The sequence below is a fragment of the Moschus berezovskii genome, chromosome 20 (genome assembly GCF_049115385.1).
Source record: "Moschus berezovskii isolate FMDL1 chromosome 20, NW_MosBer_1.0, whole genome shotgun sequence".
Classification (NCBI taxonomy): domain Eukaryota; kingdom Metazoa; phylum Chordata; class Mammalia; order Artiodactyla; family Moschidae; genus Moschus; species Moschus berezovskii.
The window spans coordinates 740,314-758,498 of NC_142479.1; positions in this window are offsets into that span (position 1 = coordinate 740,314).

Below are 18,185 nucleotides of genomic sequence, written 5' to 3' on the forward strand. Positions count from 1 at the left end.
GCTAAGTCGCTTCAGTCGTGTCCGACTCTGTACGACCCCATAGACAGCAGCCCACCAGGCTCCCCCGTCCCTGGGATTCTCCAGGCAAGAACATTGGAGTGGGTTGCCATTTCCTTCTCCAATGCATGAGAGTGAAAAGTGAAAGTAAAGTCGCTCAGTCGTGTCCGACTCTTCGCGACCCCATGGACTGCAGCCTACCAGGCTCCTCTGTCCATGGGATTTTCCAGGCAAGAATATTGGAGTGGGTTGCCACTTCCTACTCCAGGGGATCTTCCTGACCCAGAGGGCGAACCAGAGTTTCCTGATTGGCAGGCTGTTTCTTTACCACTGAGCCACCAGGGAAGCCCTCATGAATGGGTTTAGTGCCCTTTGTTAAAGAGACTACAGAGTGACCTGTTATCCCTTTCGTCGTGTGAAGACACGTGGAGAGTCTCTGAGCAGAAAGAGGTTCCCAGCAGACACCGAGTCTGCTCACACCTTGACCTTGGACTTTCCAGCCTCTAGAACTACGAGAAATAAATTTTCTGCTGTTTATAAGCCCCCGCTGCCACCAGTGTTTTGTTATAGCACCTGGAATGGACTAAGACATACGGGGAAATGAATCTCAGTAACTCACAGGGTAGGATATTTTGTCTACTGCTATATTCTGGGGCAAAGATTCTCCCTTCAAAGGAAAGGAGGCTTTGAGTGTTAAGATGGACTATTTCAAGTTCATTATATACCTCTAGAGTTAAAGAAATCCGATAATAATTTTTAAAAAGGATCCTGTTTTTTTCTTTTTTTAATTAAGGTACAATTCATACACCACAGCACCCAGCATTTTAGTATATTCCAAGGCTGTAAAGCCATCACTACTGTCTAATTTCAGAATGCTTTCATTACCCCCCAAATAAATTCCATACCCATTACAGTCAGTCACTCCTCCCCTGCTCCCTGGCCCCTAGAAACCACTCATCTCTTTTCTGTCTGTATGGGTTTGTCTATTTTGAATATTTCATATAAATGGAATCATATACTAGGTGGCTTTGGTGTCTGGTTTCTTTCACTCAGCACACTATGTTCAAAGTTTATCTATGTTGGAGCATATATCAGTTCTTCATTCTTTTTTCTTGCCCTTGCTTTTTAAAATTTAATCATTTTTAAGTTTACAGTTCAGTGACATGAAGCACACTGACACTGTTGTGCAACATCCCCACCATCCGTCTGCAGAACTGTTTTTAAAACTCAAGCTGAAACTCTACCTGTTAAATAACATCCCTATTTCTCCGTAACCTCTATTTTACTTTCTTTGTCTGTGAGTCTGCCTATTCTAAGAACTTCATAAAAGTGGAATTGAACAATATTGATCCTTTTGTGTCTGGCTTATTTCATGTAGCACAAGGTCTTCACAGTTCAATCATGTGAGTAGATTGAAACAGAGCTGCCTTTCAGTTTAAGGCTGAACACTACTCCATTGTTTGCATAGACACCATTTTGTTTATCCACTTCTCACCAAATGGACGTGTGGGTGTTTACATTTTTGACCATTATGAAAAATGCCACTATGAACATTAGTGTACACATTTTTGTATGACCATGTTTCCAGTTCTCTTAGGTGGAAGAGACTCTCAATGAGACTGTAGAGGAATCTGATGAGTAATACGCATTAGCCAGAGAAGGACAGAGTAAGTCCCCTCATACAAACATTTCAGTTTCTAACTTTCAAAGATGCGAATGTGTGTTCGCAGGTCCAGTCACATTAGTTCATGTGTCTGGCGTGCACGGTCACGTGTGTCCATCCTCTACAAGTGGCTGTGCTTCTGTGTACTCTACAGGACAGTAGGACAGTTTTTAAATTTCAAGCCCAGGATATCTGGAAGCAAGCTTACAAATAGCGGGATGTAGCCAGTTGTGTTAGTTGGGTACCGAGGCTAACTTTGTTGGATTTATGATCAAATTGGACCTATGAATTCACTTTTGGAACAGAACTCATTCATACATAGTGGAGTTGCTGTACTTTGATCATGGACAATGGTCATTGAGACTGTGTTTCCTTTGAGGAATTGTGAAAGTAACTTAGATATGGATATATAGATTTATATACATTCCTTTATTAATGTTCATTTTCATTACGGTTTATTCCAGGGTACTAGATATAGCTCACTGTGCTATACAGTAGGACCTTGTTGCTGAGCCGCTCTAAATGGAACAGCTTGCATATACCAACCCCAAACTCCTGCTCCCTCCTCTCCTCCCATTTGGCAACTAAAAATCTGATCTCTACGTCTGTGAATCTGTTTCAGTTTCAAGGGTAGGTTCATTGGTGCCACAGTTTAGATTCCACATATAAGTGATATTCATATGGTGTTTATCTTTCTGACGTAGCATCAAGTATACTTTAAATAGTTACCGATTTTCCAAGCAGAGCTCTTCTTTCTTCAAATACCTACAATTTAAAAAAAAAGATGGAATGATTTCATATTTTGTGGTTCAAAATACCCATTAAAAAGACATCATTAGGACTTCCCTGATGGTCCAGTGTTTAAGTATCTGCCTGCCAATGCAGGGGACATGGGCTCAATCCTTGGTTCCAAAAGATTCCACATGCCTTGATACAACTAAGCACATGTGCTACAAGTACTGAAGCCTGCATGCCCTAGAGCCCCTGAGCCCCAATTTGAGAAGCCATCATAATGAGAAGCCTGCTCACTGCAGCCAGAGAGTGGCCCCTGCTTGCCGAGACTAAAGAAAGCCTGCGCACAGCAATGAAAATCCAGCACAGCCAAAAATAAATAAATTTTTAAAATATTTCATTAAAGGATGAATCACTAAATATTGACAATCTTTTCCATTTTATCAACTGAGTATAAAGAGACAGATTTTATACCTGATAGGGTAACTTTATTTATAACTTGGGCAAACTTTCTTTTTTCTGTTTCTACATGTGAGACAATTCATCTTAAAGAATAAATAACTTTTTAAAGGCAAGAAATAAGAAAAGAATAGAACTATAAAGTGAAATCATTTTTGGAATTTGAAAGGCGATGATAAAACTGACAAAGAAAACAGGAAAACAGACAACCTCCCTCCAATTATTTCAGCATTCCTAGTATTAGAACTTGTGCAGTTTATGAGTGAGCAGCTCTGCTTTTCTATTTCATGAGTTCACATGTCAGTGGGTGTGCATTCCATATCTGTGCATGTGTGTGCCTCTGGGCTTATAGCTTAGTGTTTATCTGTATAAGTTTGTTGTTATATACTATTGAGGACCGGAATTATGTCTTATTTACCTTGATGTCTCCACTGCAGAGTGCTGTGCGTGGCATATTACAGGTGCTCAAGCTTGCTGGACGGAGAAGGCAATGGCAAGCCACTCCAGTACTCTTGCCTGGAAAATCCCATGGATGGAGGAGCCTGGTAGGCTGCAGTCCATGGGGTCGCTATGGGTTGGACACGACTGGGCGACTTTACTTTCACTTTTCACTTTCACACATTGGAGAAGAAAATGGCAACCCACTCCAGTGTTCTTGCCTGGAGAATCCCAGGGACGGGGGAGCCTGGTGGGCTTCCGTCTATGGGGTCACACAGAGTCAGACACGACTGAAGTGACTTAGCAGCAGCAGCAAGCTTGCTGGAAGGAATGAATGAATATGCTTGTGACAAATCCTTTGGATGTGTCGCTACTGTGTGAGTGTATTTACATATCAGTGGAGAGGTGCTTTCCTGAGCTCCAGTCATTTGTGTATCTATCTGAATGGGTGAGGAAGGGACTTTTAGAGTGAGAAGCTTTGGCAGAGGAGGGCAGACTGAAGCCAGGAAGCAGGAGGCAGCAGGAAACAGGCGTGGCTGCCTCTCTCACTTCCACACTGTGCTCTCTGCAGGCTTCAAAACTGGGCTCCGTGTTTCCCCTTCTTCTTGGCACTTTCTAAACTCTCTCACACTGTCAGAACATGCCTGTTTAGAAACTAGCTCAGGCCTATTTCTTCCCTTTTGAGGAGGAGGAGGAGGAGCTGGTTTCATGCTTCCAACAGGTCTGTTTTCCTTCCTTTCTTTAGACTCTCAAATTCTGCTTTCAAAGGGCAGGCAAAATGGAGACTGAAATAATTGATTCAACAACAACCTCAAGGCCTGTAAAATTCCATCTTTGCTACTAACCAGGGAATATCATATATCACAGGTAGACACTTTTATATTTTAGAGAAGAAAAAGAATACCATTTTCTCCTCCCTCCTAACTAACTGCCCCCTGGGCTACTAGGACCCGCAAATAACAGTGTCAGATACTCTCAGAATTTCTAGATGACAACAGAAGAGGGGATTTCCCTGGTAGTCCAGTGGTTAAGACTCTGTTTCCGCTGCAGAAAGAAAGGGTTCAATCCCTGGTTGGGCAATTAAGGTCCCACAGGCCAATGGAGTGGTCAAAACAAGCAAACAAAGAAAAAGAAAATAGAATAGAGCCTATTAAAACAAACAAAAACCTATAGAATTTTTCAGAAGACTGAAAAATCAGGATTCAGGGCTTTCATGGTGGTCCAGGGGTTAAGAATCTGCCTGCCAATGCAGAACATACAGGTTCCATTCCTGGTCGGGGAAGATTCCACATGCCTTGGGGCAACTAAGCCAGTGATCCACAACTATTGATCCCGCACGTCCTAGAATCCACGGACTGCAACTAGAAAGTAGCCCCCACTCGCTGCAACCAGAGATAGCCCTCGTGCACCAACGAAGACTAATAACAAAATAACAAGAGAAAAATCAGGATTCACACATTTCCTGAACCCTTTTCTTGTGTCTAACAAAATCCTATCAAGCATCTAATTCCCCTCCCAAGTGTCGGGTACCAGCATTTTTCTGGCACCCACTGCTCTCACTCTTCCCAACTCTTCCTCCACTTGCAGCCCAAGCTCCACCTGGCCTTTCTAGGATTCGTTATTGCCCACCAGGTGATTCAGTTCATTTTCTCGTCCCAGGTAGATTACAGCTGCTGCTACTTCTGCTAAATCACTTCAGTCGTGTCCGATCTGTGCGACTCCATAGGCGGCAGCCCACCAGGCTCCCCCATCCCTGGGATTCTCCAGGCAAGAACACTGGAGTGGGTTGCCATTTCCTTCTCCAATGCATGAAAGTGAAAAGGGAAAGTGAAGTCGCTCAGTCATATCTGACTCTTTGCGACCCCATGGACTGCAGCCTACCAGGCTCCTCCATCCACGGGATTTTCCAGGCAAGAGGGCTGAAGTGGGGGTGCCATTGCCTTCTCCAAGATTACAGCTACTTTCCCTTATATGATCCACAGGTTCCAGGGGAAGCTGTCAACAAAACACTTGCTGACTGAACAACAACAAGAGATTCAGATGTCATAGAATTTTAGATTCCTAAAAGGAATCTTAGGATCTATTTGTTCAATTTTTCTGTTTTGGAGAGGATAAGCAGAGGCCCAAAGTGTTACCTTTATAGATTTTAAAGAAAAATCATTGGTTCCAGACTGTATGTTCAGCTGAATAAATATACTTGGTTCCTCACTAGAAAGTAATGCAGTGCAAGCGTGCTTAGTCATGTCCAAGTCTTGGAGACCCCATGGACTGTAGCCCACCAGGCTCCTCTGTCCATGGGATTTCCCAGGCAAGAATACTGGACTATAGGGGAATCTTCCTGACCCAGGGATCACACCCACATCTCTTGCATGTCCTGCATTGACAGGCAGATTCTTTATCACTAACACCTAGAAAACCCGGCTAGAACCATGGTCTTTCTATTCTGACCCCCAACCTTGATCTTCCCTATTCTGACCTCAAGCCCTACATTATCAATGAATTGTTGTCCATGGTTTGACCTGACATTGGGGAAAAAAAAAAAAAAAAACAGTTAGTCCCAGGATGACAACCTCCTTTCCAAAGGAGGTTGGGAGGACCATCGTGGTGTCCAATGACAACAGAAGGCATCAGAAAGAAAGGGGCACTGACTTGAAGGTGTATGGAGAGTCAGCAAGAAAGTGGAGGAGGAACTTCTCTGGTGGTCTAGTGGCTAAGACTCCAAACTCCCTATGTAGGGGGCCCAAGTTCCATCTCTGGTCAGGGAACTAGATTCCACATGCTGCAACTAAAAAGATTCCACACGCCACATCTAGAGATCCTGCATTCAGTAATGAAGACCCAGTGCAGTCAAATAAATAAATAAAATTAATATTTAGATAATAAATAAAGTCAGTCATTGATAATATAGAGGGTGGGAGGTAGGGTCTTTAGAGGGTCAATGACGAAGTCTAAGCAGAGTCCAAGCAAATCCAGTTCTTCACCAAAAGACGATTAGAGTCAGGTAGGAACTGATAGGCAAGAGGGGCAAAAAGAGAAACATTGGACAAACTCAGATCTGGTTCTGACTCTACCCTTGACAAGAAGTATAATTTGGAACAAATTATTTAACTGTCAGGTCCTCAGGAAGACTCAGAATCTTATAGTCTCTGGTTGGGAGCAAGTCTTCATTCCAAGGATTTGCAATCAGATTTTTGATCTTAAAAAGCTGGAAGAGGGTTGGAAGGATAAATTGGGAGTTTGGGATTAACATATACAAACTGCTATATATAAAATAAATAACCAACAAGGACCTACTTATAGTGCATACACTACTCAATACTGTGTAATCACCCATAAGGGAAAGAACATGAAAAAGAATAGATATATATATGCATAACAGTCACTTTGCTGTACACTTGAAACTGCTTGCTCAGAGGGTAAAGGGTCTGCCTGCAATGCAGGAGAGCTGGGTTCTATCCCTGGGTCTGGAATATCCCCTGGAGAAGGAAATGGCAACCCACTCCAGTACTGTTGCCTGGAAAATCCCATGGACAGAGAAGCCTGGTAGACTACAGTCCATGGGATCGCAAAGAGTTGGACACGACTTCACGACTTCACGACTTCACTTTGAAACTAACACAACATTGTCAATCAGCCATATTTCAATTAAAATTAAAAAAGAGCCTGGAAACAGTATCACTTCAAGTGGAAAACATTAGAGAGAAGAGTCTTTCCTTGCAGAATGCTGCAGTTTGTTTATATCACAGTTTATTCAGAGCCTGTTGTTAAGTCAAAATCCCATGGTTGTTATTTTAGTCTGTTGACACTGTGGTTGCATATTTCACCATGTGACATCATTACCATGGAGGTGTAAGACATTTTAGGGCTCCTAAATTATGACCGATGGATGGTGGTTAGGTGCTTTTTCTCAGAATATCCTTTTAACTACAGGTGTACTGTACTACTGGAGAAGGAAATGGCAACCCACTCCAGTGTTCTTGCCTGGAGAATCCCAGGGACGGGGGAGCCTGGTGGGCTGCTGTCTGTGGGGTCGCACAGAGTTGGACACGACTGAAGCAAGTTAGCAGCAGCAGCAGCAGTACTGTACTTCATGTGTGAACCATACTTAAATAAAAAAGAAACGTTGATCACTTTCAATTAAAACACTAGATGGAAAAAAAAAACAAACCTACACTAGACAGCAAAGAAATACATGCTTATAAAACATTCCTCCTCTCAGAATTTTCACAAGGCCTGAATTATCTTGTAATCTGATGATGCTATAATTTTGGCATCTACATTTGAATTCAATCTCTCTGCTTAAAGCCTCTTGTGAAGTTAAACTCCTATGAGATTTATTTTAGACTGAAACAGTTTCATATTTTTCATTGTACTACAGAATAGAAAAAAGGCAAAATTAAAACACCACCAGGGGCTTCCCTAGTGGTACAGTGTTGAAGACTGCGCTTGCAATGCAGGGTGCATGGCTTCTACCCCTGGCCAGCAAACTAAAATCCCATCTGCTGTGCTGCTGCTGCTGCTGCTGCTGCTAAGTTGCTTCAGTCGTGTCGGACTCTGTGCGACCCCATAGATGGCAGCCGACCAGGCTCCGCGTTCCCTGGGATTCTCCAGGAAGAACACTGGAGTGGGTTGCCATTTCCTTCTCAGCAGTGTGGGCCAAAATAAAAAAAGAGGACCGAAAAGTCACTCTGATCATTGGCAAGTGTCCTGTTTCAGAAAAGCCCTTGAAGTCATCGTATGCACACGGTCTGCCCAGCTGTAAACCTGGGCATCTATTTTTAACTCATTTCACACAGTCAGAATGTTAGACCTGGAAGGGACAGTTGAGGTCATCTGATCCAAGCCACTCAATTTCCAAAGGCAGGTAGTAAAGATCAGAGGCATAAGAGACTCGCTGAAGTCAAGCAGGAGATTATTTAGTGCAGCTGATCTGGAACCTGTGTTTTTCAATTCTCAACATTACTGTTCTTTGCTCGCTTTTACTTATAATTGTTTTTTAAATTGTTAAATATCATTGCACTGTATACGGTAAAAAACAAAAACTCTCTCTTCTAACAGACTTCCCTCCCACTCTTCCATGTCGTCCAACTTTTTAGGGAAAACCACTATTGATAATTGGGCTTCTCTGGTGGCTCAACCAGTAAAGAACCCACGTTCCAATACAGGAGACATAAAGAGACGTGGGTTTAATCCCTGGGATGGGAAGATTCCCTGGAGGAGGGCATGGCAACCCACTCGAATATTCTTGCCTGGAAAATTCCATGGACAGAGGAGCCTGGAGGGCTACAGTCTGCGGAGTTGCAAAGAGTCGGACAAGACTGAGCACATGTGCACACACTATTAACTGTTTGCTGTATACATATGCAAATTCCATGTCTGTGTCTAAGTGCTGATACATTCATTCACATACATATGGGTACATACACGGGCCAAGACTTTTTGTATTTGTATTATATTTAATTTTTATTGAATTATAATTGACATATAATGTTAATTTCAGGTGTACAACATAGTGATTTGACTGTTTTTTAATTTTAATTTTTTAATTGAAGGATTTTGCTTTATAGAATTTTGTTGTTTTCTGTCAAACCTTAACATGAATCAGCCATAGGCATGCATATATCCTCTCACTTTTGAACCTCTCTCCCCTCTCCCTCCCCACCCCACCCCTCTAGGTTGATACAGTGCCCCTGTTTGAGTTTCCTGAGCCATACAGCAAATTCCCATTGCCTATCTATTTTACATATGGCAGGCTAAGATTTTTGAAAATACTTTTACTCCAAACTAGAACCTAACTAAACCAAAATAAAAACGGGGGGGGGGGGATAACATGGGAGTTCTGAACAACAAAATAAATATCATTTCTAATAGAAATTGTTATTTCTCTTATCATTGCTCATCTAGAAATTATCATGAAATTTTTAAACATTTTTATTTATTTGACTGCACTGGGTCTTAGTTGTGCCATGTGGGTTCTTTAGCTGCAGCATGCAAACTGTTGCAGCATGTGGTATCTAGTTTACTAAACACAGATGGAACCCCAGCCCCCTGCATTGGGAGCACAGACTCTGAGCTACTGGGCCACCAGGGAATTCCCTAGAAATTCTCATAAAATTTGACAAAAGCTATTCAGGCTTCCCAGGTGGCACCAGTGTTAAAGAACTCACCTGCTGGGACTTCCCTTGTGGTCCAGGGGCTAAGACTCCATGCTCCCAATGCAGGGGGCCTGGGTTTGAGTTCTGGTCAGGGAACTAGATCCCACATGCTGCAACTAAGGGTTCACATGCTTCAACAAAATTTGCAGCCAAATAAATTTAAAAAAGAAAACTCACCTGCTAATGCAGGTGATATAAAGGACACTGTGTTTGATCCGTGGATCGTGAAGATGCCTTGGAGGAGGTGATGGCAACCTACTCCAGTATTCTTGCCTGGGGAATCCCACAGACAGAGGAGCCTGGCGGGCTATAGTCTGTCAAGAGTCAGACACAACTCAGTGGCTGGCACACATGAAGGGTCCTCAGTGCTATGCATGGGGGGTAGGGTGGAATTTATGCTTGGGAGCAGTCTGTTACTGGTTTTGCTTCATAGGGTTAGCTTGGTGTTTTATTTTTGTCTTTTTTAATAATTAATTTATTTTTTATTGGAGGCTAATTATTTTACAATATTATATTGGTTGGTTTTGCCATACATTGACATGAATCCACCATGGGTGTACATGAGTTCCCCCTCCTGAACCCCCCTTCCACCTCCCTCCTCCCTTTATCCTCCCGCTGGGACATCCCCGCACAGCAGCCCTGAGTATCCTGTAACATGCATCGACCCTGAACTGCTGATTCATTTCACATATGACAATATACATGTTTCAATGTCATTCTCTCAAATCATCCCACACTCACCCTCTCCCACAGAGTCCCAAAGACTGTTCGATACATCTGTGTCTCTTTTGCTGTCTTGTATACAGGGTTATATTTCCATCTTTCTAAATTCCATATATATGTGTTAGTATACTGTATTGGTATTTTTCTTTCTGGCTTACTTCATTCTGTATAATAGGCTCCAGTTTCATCCACCTCATTAGAACTGATTCAAATGCATTCTTTTTAAGGGCTGAGTAATACTCCATTGTGTATATGTACCAAAGCTTTCTTATCCACTCATCTGCAGATGGACATCTAGGTTGCTTCCATGTCCTCGCTATTATAAACAGTGCTGCAATGAACATTGGAGTACATGTGTGTCTTTCAGTTCTGGTTTCCTCGGTGTGTATGCCCAGGAGTGCAGTTCCTGGATCACATGGCAGTTCTATTTCCAGTTTTTTGAGGAATCTCCACACTGTTCTCCACAGTGGCTGTACTAGTTTGCATTCCCACCAACCGTGTAAGAGGGTTCCCTTCTCTCCACACCCTCTCTAGCATTTATTGCATGTAGACTTTTGGATAGCAGCCATTCTGACTGGTGTGAAATGGTATCTCATTGTGATTTTGATTTGCATTTCTCTGATTATGAGGGATGTTGAGCATTTTTTCATGTGCTTGTTAGCCATCTTTATGTCTTCTTTGGAGAAATGTCTGTTTAGTTATTTGGCCCATTTTTTGACTGGGTCATTTATTTTTCTGGAATTGAGCTGTAGGAGCTGCTTATATATTTTGGAGATTAATCCTTAATCAGTTGCTTCATTTGCTATTATTTTCTCCCATTCTGAAGGCTGTCTTTTCACATTACTTATAGTTTCCTTTGCTGTGCAGAAGCTTTTGATTTTAATTAGGTCCCATTTGTTTATTTTTGCTTTTATTTCCAATATTCTGGGAGGTGGGTCTTGGAGGATCCTGCTGTAATTTATGTCAGAGAGTGTTTTGCCTACGTTCTCCTCTAGGAGTTTTATATTTTCTGGTCTTACATTTAGCTCTCTAATCCATTTTGAGTTTATTTTGGTGTATGGTGTGAGGAAGTGTTCTAGCTTCATTCTTTTACAAGTGGCTGACCAGTTTTCCCAGCACCACTTGTTAAAGAGACTGTCTTTTCTCCATTTTATATTCTTGCCTCCTTTGTCAAAGATAAGGTGTCCATAGGTGCACGGATTTATCTCTGGGCTTTCTATTTTGTTCCATTGATCTATATTTCTGTCTTAATGCCAGTACCATGCCGTCTTGATGACTGTGGCTTTGTAGTAGAGCCTGAAGTCTGGCAGGTTAATTCCCCCAGTTCCATTCTTCTTCCTCAAGATTGCTTTGGCTATTCGAGGTTTTTTGTATTTCCATAAAAATTGTGAGATTATTTGTTCTAGTTCTGTGAAAAATATTGTTGGTAGCTTGATAGGGATTGCATTGAATGTATAAATTACTTTGGGTAGTATACTCATTTTTACAATATTTGTTCTTCCAGTCCACGAACACGGTATATTTCTCCATCTATTAGTGTCCTCTTTGATTACTTTCACTAGTGTTTTATAGTTTTCTATGTACAAGTCTTTTGTTTCCTTAGGTAGATATATTCCTAAGTACTTAATTCTTTTCGTTGCAACAGTGAATGGAATAGTTTCCTTAATTTCTCTTTCTATTTTCTCATTATTAGTGTATAGGAATGCAAGGTATTTCTGTGTGTTGATTTTATATCCTGCAACTTTACTGTAATCATTGATTAGCTCTAGTAGTTTTCTGGTAGATTCTTTAGGGTTTTCTGTGTAGAGGATCACATCATCAGTGAACAGTGAAAGTTTTACTTCTTCTTTTCCAATTTGTATTCCATTTATGTCTGTTTCTGCTCTGATTGCTGTAGCCAAAACTTCCAGAACTATGTTGAAGAGTAGTGGTGAGAGTGGGCACCCTTGTCTTGTTCTTGACTTTAGGGGAAATGCTTTCAGTTTTTCACCATTGAGGATAATGTTTGCTGTGGGTTTGTCATATATAGCTTTTATTATTTTGAGATATATCCCTTCTATTCCCACTTTCTAGAAGGTTTTTATCATAAATTGATGTTGAATTTTGTCGAAGGCTTTCTCTGCATCTATTGAGATAATCATATGATTTTTATTTTTCAGTTTGTTAATGTGGTGTATTACGTTGATTGATTTGTGGATATTGAAGAATCCTTGCATTCCTGGGATAAGCCCACTTGGTCATAATGTATGATTTTCTTAATGTGTTGTTGGATTCTGATTGCTAGAATTTTGTTAAGGATTTTTGCATCTATGTTCATCAGTGATATTGGCCTGTAGTTTTCTTTTTTTGTGGGGTCTTTACCAAGTTTTGGGATTAGGCTGGTGTTGGCCTCATAGAATGAGTTTGGAAGTTTCCCTTCCTCAGCAATTTTCTGGAAGAGTTTGAGTAGAATAGGTGTTAGCTCTTCTCTAAATTTTTGGTTGAATTCAGCTCTGAAGCCGTCTGGACCTGGGCTTTTGTTTGCTGGAAGATTTCTGATTACAGTTTCAATTTCCGTGCTTGTGATGGGTTTGTTCATATTTTCTATTTCTTCCTGGTTCAGTTTTGGAAAGGTGTACTTTTCTAGGAATTTGTCCATTTCTTCCAGGTTATTCATTTTATTGCCATATAATTGCTGATAGTATTCTCTAATAATCCTTTGTATTTCTGTGTTGTCGGTTGTGATCTCTCCATTTTCTTTTCTAATTTTAGTGATTTAGTTCTTCTCCCTTTGTTTCTTGATGAGTCTGGATAGTGATTTGTCAATTTTATTTACCTTCTCAAAGAACCAGCTTTTGGCTTTCTTGATTTTTGCTATGGTCTCTTTTGTTTCTTTTGCATTTATCTCTGCCCTAATTTTTATGATTTCTTTCCTTCTACTGGCCCTGGGGTTCTTCATTTCTTCCTTTTCTAGTTGCTTTAGATGTAGAGTTAGGTTATTTAGTTGACTTTTTTCTTGTTTCTTGAGGTGTGCCTGTATTGCTATGAACTTCCCCCTTAGCACTGCTTTTACAGTGTCCCAGAGGTTTTCGGTTGTTGTGTTTTCATTTTCATTCATTTCTATGCATATTTTGATTTCTCTTTTGATTTCTTGTATGATTTGTTCGTTATTCAGCAGCGTGTTGTTCAGTCTCCATATGTTGGCATTTTTAATAGTTTTTCTCCTGTAATTGAGATCTAATCTTACTACATTGTGGTCATAAAAGATGCTTGGAATGATTTCAATTTTTTTGAATTAACCATGGCTAGATTTATGGCCCAGGATGTGATCTATCCTTGAAAATGTTCCATGTGCACTTGAGAAAAAGTTGAAATTCACTGTTTTGGGGTGAAATGTCATATAGATATCTATTAGGTCTAACTGGTCTATTGTATCATTTAAAGTTTGTGTTTCCTTGTTAATTTTCTGTTTAGTTAATCTATCCATAGATGTAAGTTAAAATATCCCACTATTATTGTGTTATTGTTAATTTCCCCTTTCATACTTGTTAGTAATTGCCTTACATATTGCAGTGCTCCTATGTTGGGTGCATGAATATTTATAATTGTTATATCTTCTTCTTGGATTGATCCTTTGATCATTATGTAGTTTCCTTCTTTATCTCTTTTCACAGCCTTTGTTTTGAAGTCTATTTTATCTGATATGACTATTGCTACTCCTGCTTTCTTTTGGTCTCTATTTGCATGGAATATCTTTTTCCAGCCCTTCACTTTCAGTATGTATGTGTCCCTCATTTTGAGGTGGGTCTCTTGTAGACAACATATATGGGGGTCTTGTTTTTGTATCCATTCAGCCAGCCTTTGTCTTTTGGTTGGGGCATTCAACCCATTTACGTTTAAGGTAATTATTGATAAGTACGATCCCGTAGCCATTTTCTTTATTGCTTTGGGTTCGAGTTTATACACTCTTTCTGTGTTTCCTGTCTAGAGAAGATCCTTTAGCATTTGTTGGAGATCTGGTTGGGTGATCCTGAATTTTTGCTTGTCTGTAAAGCTTTTGATTTCTCCTTCATATTTGAATGAGATCCTTGCTGGGTACAGTAATCTGGGCTGTAGGGTATTTTCTTTCATCACTTTAAGTATGTCTTGCCATTCCCTTCTGGCCTGAAGAGTTTCTGTTGAAAGATCAGCTGTTATCCTTCTGGGAATCCCCTTGTGTGTTATTTGCTGCTTTTCCCTTGCTGCTTTTAATATTTGTTCTTTGTGTTTGATCTTTGTTAATTTGATTAATATGTGTCTTGAAGTATTTCGCCTTGGGTTTATCCTGTTGGTGACTCTCTGGGTTTCTTGGACTTGGGTGATTATTTCTTTCCCTATTTTAGGGAAGTTTTCAACTATTATCTCCTCAAGTATTCTCTCATGGTCTTTCTTTTTGTCTTCTTCTTCTGGGACTCCTATGATTCGAATGTTGGAGCGTTTAACATTGTCCCAGAGGTCTCTAATATTGTCCTCATTTCTTTTAATTCGTTTTTCTTTTTTCCTCTCTGTTTCATTTATTTCTACAATTCTAGCTCGCTTATCCTGTCTTCTGCCTCTGTTATTCTACTGTTTGTTTTCTCCAGAGTATTTCTGATCTCTTCTATTGCATTATTCATTGTATATTGACTCTTTTTATTTCCTCTAAGTCCTTATTAAACCTTTCTTCCATCTTCTCAATCCTTTTCTCCAGGTTATTTATCTGTAACTCCATTTTGCTTTCAAGATTTTGAATCATTTTCACCATCAAAATTCGAAATTCTTTATCAGGTAGATTCCCTATATCTTCCTCTTTTGTTTGTGTTGGTGGGCATTTATCTTGTTCCTTTACTTGCTGGGTATTTCTCTGCCTCTTCATCTTGCTTATATTGCTTTGCTTGGGGTGGCCTTTCCCTCTTCTGGCAGTTTGTGGAGTTCTCTTTATTATGTAGTTTCTTCGCTGTGTGTGGGGTTGGACAGGTGACTTGTCCGGGTTCCCTGGTTAGGGAAGCTTGTGTCGGTGTTCTGGTGGGTGGAGCTGGATTTCTTCTCTCTGGAGTGTAATGAAGTGTCCAGTAATGAGTTATGAGATGTCAGTGGGTTTGGAGTGACTTTGGGCAGCCTGTATATTGAAGCTCAGGGCTATTTTCCTGTGTTGCTGGAGAATTTGCGTGGTATGTCTTGCTCTGGAACTTGTTGACCCTTGGGTGGTGCTTGGTTTTAGTGTAGGTATGGAGGCATTTGATGAGCTCCTATCGATTAATGTTCCCTGGAGTCAGGAGATCTCTGGTGTTCTCAGGATTCGGGCTTAAGCCTCTTGACTCTGGTTTTTGGCCTTATTCTTGGAGTAGCCTCTAGACTACTCTATCTGTCATTTCCCAGGTGGTTCCCTCTGTTTTAACTTCTGTTTGCTGGTCTCTTCAGTGTCTAATTTCTGCCCTGACACTAGGGTGCGCGTGGACACTTTTTAAAGGCTCAGTTTTTCAGTCCTGTTCTGGGAAGGGAGGAACGCTGCAGACAAATATCTCTGGCGTCTGTGGGGAGTGCTTGCAGCGTCTCGGCCACACTGGGTTTGCCCCCACTCACAGCGCAGGTGCTGTCCCAGTCTACACTGCACAGGCTCTAGGTTGCTCTGCCGGGAACTGTCAGAGGCCGGCGCTGGGTTGTATGCACTTCCCAGTTCTGAGCGGCTCAAGTTCAGGTTCTCGGGTACTCCACAAAGACGCAGAATTGGTTGGGTCTGCGTTTTGTGCCTTCCCCAGCCTGAGCAGCTCAGGTGACCAGGTGTTTGGTGAGCGCGGTTGCTGCGACTTATCGCCTTCCAAGTCCCTGTGACTCAGTTTTCTGGGTGTATAACCGGCGCACCTTCTCAGGTGGATATCGACCGGCCCGAGCCCAAGAAGTCTTGATTAGCAACAAGCCTGCCAGCAGTTTGTATCAGATGCTTTTCTGGGCCACGGTTGCCCCCTCCGGCTTTGGCTGCCCTCCCTGCCTGTCTCGGTGGGGGATGGGGGATGGGCCGACCGCAGCCGGCTCACTCTGCTCAGTCCTTTGTTCTGTGAGCAGGGCTGGTGGAGTCTTAGGTTAGAGCTTTCCGCCTTTTTGCGGGGAAGCTGTCCCACAGTCTGCTTTGCTACCCCCAGTTCTCTCAGATTGCCCTCGCGGCATTCAAGCCCAGTCCTTTCTCTAAGCAGTTCAGCCGGCTCCTCCCTGCCCAGCCCCCGCTTGCTAATGGTGTCTGCAGGCGTCTACGCTGCTTCTCCGCTGCTTCTCCACTGGGAAATACTGTTTGGTGGGTAATCTGTGGGTTTTTTAAAAATCTTAAAAAAAAAAAAAGAGGGTTATGTGGCCCTCTGAGTTTCCAAGGCTCGCCACAGATTCACCAGTGAGAGTGTTTCCTGGTGTTTGGAAACTTCTCTCTTTTTAAAGCTTCCCTTTCCGGGATGGAGCTCCATCCTTACTTCTTTTGTCTTTCTTTTTATCTTTTATGTTTTTTCCTACCTCCTTTCGAAGACAATGGGCTGCTTTTCTGGGTGCCTGATGTCCTCTGCCAGCATTCAGAAGTTGTTTTGTGGACTCTACTCCATGTTTAAATGTTCTTTTGATGAATTTGTGGGGGAGAGAGTGGTCTCGTTGTCTTATCCCTCTGCCATCTTGTTCCTTCCCCCTAGTTTGGTGTTTTAGAAAGATCGATCTGGGGCCAGAATAGAGGATGGATTAGAGACAGAAAAACCAGTTGAGGGGTTACTGCAACATGCCAGGGCACCCCTGAGTGTGTGAACTGAGAACATGGGGCTGGATGCGCACAAGTCACAGGGGAAGAGGGGTCTGGATGAAGAGACATGGGAGGAGATGCACAGAGCCTGACAGTCAGGAGGAAGACGCACAGAGCCTGAGACCCCGGAGGAGACGCACAAAGCCTGAGAGCCCGCTGGATATGGAGGGGAAGGGGAGTTGACAGACACTCCGCCTTCTCATCTCCTGAATCTTTTAAAAATATTTATTAATTTATTTGGCTGTGCTGGTCTTAGTTTCAGCAAACAATGTCTTTAGTTGCAGTATGTGGGACTGAATTCCCTGGCCAGTGATGGAACCTGGGCCCCAGCCCTGGAAGCAGAGAGTCTTCACCACTGGGCCACCAGGGAAGTCCCTAAGATCTTTCTTTCTAAGCAGGAACTCTGTATCTCCTGCCAAATCTGGCCATGTAACTGGGGCTCAATTAAAGTTTTCTTTCTTTATGTTCTAAATTTATTTCAATTTTTTTCAATAAAAATTTTTTAAGAAATCCTTCTTTTTTTTTGTATCTACTACACAATCCTAAGCAATTCTTGTTCATGTTTTGATCACCAAATATTTAATGCTTTTTCCCTTTAAAGCCTGATTTCAACCAATAAAATAGTTCTTATTGCTTACCCCATCATTCAAAAGCTGAAGGTTTAGGGGTGTCCAGGTGCTTATCTTTGTCTGCATTTTGGGACCATCTGTGTTTTTAGGAGGTGCAAATGCCATCATCAAATAACTGGATATGCTTCTGTAAGAAAAACTACACCTGCGGAAGAAATGAATCATACAATCTTTAGAATACTAAAAATACTAATACCATATAATCTTTTTTAGTACACTGGGACAGGGACTAGGGAGAAAGTAACATTTATTGAGAACATTTTATATGTCAGGCACTTAACAGGTTTACTCAATTAAAACCCATAACAATATGGTAAGGTGGTGGGTTTTAGATTATTTTACAGATGAAGAAAATGAGGCTCACTGCAGTTACATGCTTTGCCCAGAGTTATAGACAGTAGGTGGTGAAACAGGGAACCAGACCCAGGTCTGTTTAACTCAGTTTGATTTTCACTGGACCAAGGGGAAAAAATCAGAATCACCCGTAGCTAAGAACATACCATATGGGTCAGAAAGAAGTATTTATAGAATCACTGTGCAATCTGAACTACTCCATCTTTGTCCCTTGTGACCTCCTTCTTCCACTGTTAACTTTCTGACGTCTAGCTAACAAGGACTCT